The sequence below is a fragment of the Schistocerca gregaria genome, chromosome 2, assembly GCF_023897955.1.
Source record: "Schistocerca gregaria isolate iqSchGreg1 chromosome 2, iqSchGreg1.2, whole genome shotgun sequence".
Taxonomy (NCBI): domain Eukaryota; kingdom Metazoa; phylum Arthropoda; class Insecta; order Orthoptera; family Acrididae; genus Schistocerca; species Schistocerca gregaria.
This window is the reverse complement of record NC_064921.1, coordinates 382,345,702-382,351,701: the sequence shown is the minus strand read 5'-3', so window position 1 is coordinate 382,351,701 and position 6,000 is coordinate 382,345,702. Positions and strand designations below refer to the sequence as shown.

The 6,000-nt window shown below is 40.8% G+C and overlaps 1 protein-coding gene across 3 annotated transcripts in view; it reads left to right on the top strand.

The window, feature by feature from the left end:
• The window catches only part of LOC126320713 (esterase FE4-like), a 104,747-nt gene that overhangs the window by 13,972 nt on the left and 84,775 nt on the right, over positions 1 to 6,000 (top strand). The window contains exon 1 of one of the 3 annotated variants that reach the window (XM_049994089.1): positions 245 to 407. The exons of 1 other annotated variant lie outside the window; for it this stretch is intronic. The gene's annotated coding sequence lies outside the window, so the exon portion shown is untranslated. Of the gene's footprint in view, positions 1 to 244; positions 494 to 6,000 lie in introns of those variants that run through there. One more of the 3 variants, XM_049994091.1, reaches the window with a different exon arrangement.

Genomic DNA, 6,000 nt, shown 5'->3' with positions numbered 1-6,000 from the left:
TGTTACAAGGGTTAAGTGAGCCACCATCAGCAATATCTCCCTTTGGCTTTTCAGTATTCAGAGAGGCAGGTTTTCCGCGTTGCACGTGCATTCCACGAAAGACAATAGGCTTACGTGAGTGCCCATTACGGAATCTTAATCAGATGGCATAGTGCATGTTTGCTCGACTGATGACAGTAGTATCATGGCTAATGACGCACTCGTAACGTGCAAACTACAGGAAACACATGCTCGTTTATACCAGTCCATAATACTGAAACTAACTGAGAGCTACTTTAAGACCCGAGTACTGTTCAACGTGCTTGTCATTTGTGACGAAGGTCTCTTGGAAACAGGTTCCCAAAGTGCTGGCGTGTCTTGTTCTAGCTGTTTGGTCGGTCAGTCGTGCTCTGTAAAGTGCACAGACGGTAAGTCCAGGGTGCCGGGCTCAAGTGTGGCAGAGTGTGCTCCCATAAATTTCGGGACGCCGTGTGATGCGTGATCACATTGATGTGTAAGTAACGTTGAAAAGATTACGACAGATGTCCGCTATTACACTATTGTCTGTCGTATTGCAATGAGAAGCAGTCTTTGACTGAAAGGATCAAGTGGAAGCGCGTGAGAAATACTTTTTTGCCAAGGCAATACAGGAATTTTAGTCCATGATAAGATATTAACAGATAGAGACCGGAGCAGCCACACAATTTCAATATCAGTCAGTATCAAACCCGACTTAACTCTAGTTTCTCTGACGAGGAGCCGCTAAATTGAAATGCATCAGTATACGGTCATGTTTTATAATATGTGCTTTAATACTCTGTAAATCATCATTAATGCTTGCAGTGGGTACTTTTTATTGTATCTTACATTAGACTCTTTTATCGATATATTAACAGATGGAGCACTGAAAGAATAATTGCCTGCTTCTGTTCGAGCTGTTAGTGTTTAATTGTAACTATACATTCTCCAAGGGCCGTTCGTAATTAAATGAAGAACATTCTTTGCTTATGTCGTGAACGGTAGTTCTTACATATTTCTAACTTTCTTGCGAGAAATCCACTGCATTTCTTCTTACTGCTGCTAGCTAACATCAGACGCAGCAATTTTGTTGCTTTGGATATCTCAGATTATTTGTTCTAAACCTTTCGTAATTATGCAGGTTTGGTTCATTTTACCGTACATGGAAGTTGCAGAAGCGAGAAACTTCTGAATAAAACGCACAGTAATCGCAATAATCTAATCGATTACCGTTGTCCTAAAAGTCACCCATAATGTTGCAGCTAAAGATTCAAACTATTGGTGAGGCGTCAGTCTCCGTTTCAATAACTTCACAAGACATAAAATCTTGTCATCAAGTTTTTAGTCTTAGTGGTTTCAGCCTGACTGTAAAATATACTTTTAATCAGAACACAATGTGCGGTGAAATGTCCTTTCCTCTCATTAACACACTCTATGTTGTAGTTAATTAAGCTGTAGTTATTTTGGGACTAGAAACGTATGTGGCAATTTTGAAAACTTTAAATTAATTTTTGCCCAGAATATCCATGCAAATATTTCCCCTCCATTAATCACAGTTTTAGTATTCCCGCAAATGGACATCGAAATGAAGGCTATCGCAGCGGGATAATACATCCGCGAGGGTGCGTGCGAAGTGTGTCACAGGGCAGAGCCACTGACACAGATTTTTACCTGCCGGCACCAGTAGGCCTGGTTGGGTTGTCGTGCCGCTCACCTCAACAACACCCGCTGGCTAAGACTTGGTCTCGCCCAGTGCTCTGTTCTGTGTGCTCAACTGTCAGTGCCTCGCCCTGGCCGCGTATTGTGCTCCTCTTCGTGTTCGTTCTCTGTGCAATGTTCGGACTCTCTGCGCCCACGAAGATTAACACTCAAGCAGTGTGCAAAGCCGCTGTCTCGCAAAATCTGGACATGAACTGTATAAATTGAAGAAAGATTTTCACGAAGAACGAAATATGTGCCAAACGAAACTCGCAAAAGTTCGGAAGGGAAACTATGCCAAAGAGTCAGTGCACTGTTACCGAGGGTGATCAGACAGACAGGTCGCTCTGAATTACAAGGGACGTGAACATTACTGATTTCCAGTCTTCTTCAACCCGGTTACTCAGATTCAGGAAATTATACGGAAAAGGCAGTCGCAAAATTGCAAAGATTACTTCGCGTAAACGTGCGGAGGAGGGGTCATTAATAGGTAGTACTATAGAGAAATTCGTAGCTGACGTGAAGACTAAGCTTCCTGTTATTTTCTTAAGTGCTGTGTGTAAGGCCAATCAGTCAGATTTTGTGCAGGAACTGCGTACAAGCCACACGTTATCATTTTGATCGAAAAAAAAGAAGACGTAGTCGCTTAGCAGTCGATGAACGTTATGACGTATTCTTTACCAACAATGCCGGTCATAAATACCAGTGCATTACTTTTTACGCTGCTTTATAAATGTCTTAAGGAACGTCAAGGCCAATTAGGACCAAAAATTAAATACAATATTTAGTTGCAAAAATCTTGTAATCGGTGTAGCGAAATCTCAAGAAACGGAAGAGAATAAATTTCAGTATTATATCCCAAACGTCTTCTTAGCAGCCGGAGAAATTAATTTTTTGCTTTTGTTGGACACTTGGCTTGAACATATCAACACTTCTGTCTTTAGGACGTCGACGAAAAGACTGTTAATATAATTTGAATTCCACCGTGAACTAGCAGTTTGATTCAGCCTCTCGGTAAAGAAATTTTTCGACGATATGTAGCAATTTCAAAAATTGTCTGATAGTGCAGTATCCGATAGATCTGTGTAATTTTAGGATTATCAGCGGGCCGTATTGTATTTCAGAGCAACGGCCACGACCATTATTTATTACATACCAGTTTTATCTAAATGAAACTAGCAATTACTGTGAAGTGCCTGAATACATTAGTTTTCGTTTTGTCAGATGTGCCTGGTGTGAAGAAAACGTTTGTTTTCGTCATTCAATAGACATTTAGGACTTTTGTGACGACTGTAGGGAATGAACAAGAATGTGTGACATTGTTAGTAAAATATACGTTACTGAAAAATTATTATAAGAACTGTGCTATAGGAATTGCTATAAAACATTTCATGTCAACAAACGGACATCCCAGTTGATGGAAACCATCTGGGATGTAACATATACTGAATTGAATGTCTTTTCTCTGGCAGTCACTTATGTAACAATTACATCTGCAACAGTTTAGTTGTCATTATGAACTGCAGGTTATTCAAACAATTATTGATTTCAGACATTCTTGTTATGGTTCAGGTGCTTAAAATCGAGTGAATGCACTTTGGACTTTCCGCTGTGTTCTCTTGTCACGGCTGCGTTTGCTTACTCGGAGATCCTCTTGCCAAGCCGGAAGGGGTGTACAAACCTACTTTTTATCAAATTCTTCGTGAGACATAAATAAGTGACTTTAAATTTTTTTTAAATACTGTGAAAAATTTCAGTACAGTTTTCGACATGTCGGATTGGACCGTTGCGGGTTGTCAGAAATACGGAAATACTCATTCTTAAGGCTCTCTTGCTGAAAATCACTCAGTTTACTGGACTCAGGTAGTATGCAGCACACGCAATTGGTATTGTTGTGGTCTTCTGTCTAGAGGCTGGTTTGATACAGCTCTCCATGCTACTCTGTCTTGTGAAAGCCTTTTCGTCTCAGAATAACTACTGCAACATACATCCTTCTGAATTTGCTTAGTGTATTCAGCTCTTGATCTCCCTATACGGTTTTTACCCACCACGCTTCCCTTGAATACTAAATTGATGACCTCTTGTTGCATCAGAATATGTCCTACCAAGTGATCCCTTCTTTTAGTCAGGTTGTGCCATAAATTCCTCTTCTCACCAATTCTATTCAGTACCTCCTCATTAGTACGTGATCCACCCATCTAATCTTCAGCATTCTTCTGTAGTATAACATTTCGAAAGCTTCTATTCTCTTCTTGCCTAAACTACGAGGGTAATCCCAAAAGTAAGGTCTCCTATGTTTTTATAAGTACATAAGACCTGTTTATTTCTACAGAGTTTTACATCAGTTTACAGCTTGAACATTTAGCTATTTTTCGACATAATCACCATTTCTGTCGATGCATTCTCGTAGACACTGTGGCAGTTTTTGTATGCCCATGTCATACCAGCTCGCCGCCATGCTGTTCAGAAAGTTATGAACCTCTTCTTTCACCTCGTCGTCGGAGCACGCTCGCCCACACATCGATCGCCAAGGCAAACCGTTGCTCTCGTGCAACAGTTTCAATGGAGCACAATCACCCACCCACCCTATAGTCCTGATCTGGCACCCTGTTCCCTAGGTTAAAAGAACATTTTGTCGGAAAGCGATTCAGCTCCGACGATGAGGTGAAAGAAGAGGTTCATAACTTTCTGAACAGCATGGCGACGAGCTGGTATGACATGGGCATATAAAAGCTGCCACAGCGTCTACAAAAATGCATCGACAGAAATGGCGATTATGTCGAAAAAAGGGCTAAATTTTCAATTTGTAAACTGATGTATACCATTATAGAAACAAACAAATCTATGTACTTATAAAAAAATAGAAGACCTTACTTTTTGGGATTACCCTCGTAGTTACCGTCCATGTTTCACATCCATACGAGGCTACACTCCACACAAATACTTTCAGAAACGATTTACTGACACTTAAATCTATGTTGTGGTCTTCAGTCCTGAGACTGGTTTGAAGCAACTCTCCATGCTATTCTATCCTGTGGAAGCGTCTTCATCTCCCAGTACTTACTGCAACCTACATCCTTCTGAATCTGCTTAGTATACTCATCTCATGGTCTCCCTCAACAATTTTACCCTCCACGCTGCCCTCCAATGCTAAATTTGTGATCCCTTGCTGCCTTAGAACGTGTCCTACAAACCGGTCCCTTCTTCTTGTCACGTTGTGACACAACCTCCTCTTCTCCCCTATTTTATTCAATACCTCCTCATTAGTTACGTGATTTATCCATCTAATCATCAGCATTTTTCTGTAGCACTACGTTTCTAAAGCTTCTGTTCTCTTTTTGTCCAAACTATTTATCGTCCATATTTCACTCCCATACATGGCTACACTCAATACAAATACTTTCAGAAACGACTTCCTGACACTTAAATCTGTACTCGATGTTAACAAATTCCTCTTCTTCAGAAACTCTTTCTTTACCATTGCAGTCTAAATTTTATATCCTCTCTACTTTGACCATCATCAGTTATTTTGCTCCCCAAATAGCAAAACTCCTTTGCTACTTTAAGTGTCTCATTTCCTAATCTAATTCCCTCAGCATCACCCGACTTAATTCGACTACATTCCATTATCCTCGTTTTGCTTTTCTTGATGTTCATCTTATATCCTCCTTTCAAGACACTACCCATTCCGTTCAACTGCTCTTCCAAGTCCTTTGCTGTCTCTGACAGAATTACAATGTCATCGGCGAACCTCAAAGTTTTTATTTCTTCTCCATGGATTTTAATACCTACTCCGAGTTTTTCTTTTGTTTGCTTTACTGCTTGCTCAATATACAGATTGAATAACATCGGGGAAAGGCTACAACCCTGTCTCACTCCCCTCCCAACCACTGCTTCCCTTTCATGCCCCACGACTATTATAACTGCCATCTGCTTTCTGTAAAAATTGTAAATAGCCTTTCGCTCCCTGTATTTTACCCCTGCCACCTTTAGAATTTGAAAGAGAGTGTTCCAGTCAACATTGCCAAAAGCTTTTTCTACGTCCACAAATGCTAGAAACGTAGGTTTGGCTTTCTTTAATCTTTCTTGTAACACAAGGCGTAAGGTCAGTATTGCCTCACGTGTTCCAACATTTCTACGGAATTCTCCTGATAACGACGTCCTCCTGGAGTAGTCCCCGCCCGGAGATCCGTATGGGAGACTGTTTTACCTCCGGAATATTTTACCAAAGGGGACGCCATCATCATTTAACCATACAGTAAAGCTGCATGCCCACGGGGAAAATTATGGCTGTAGTTTCCCCTT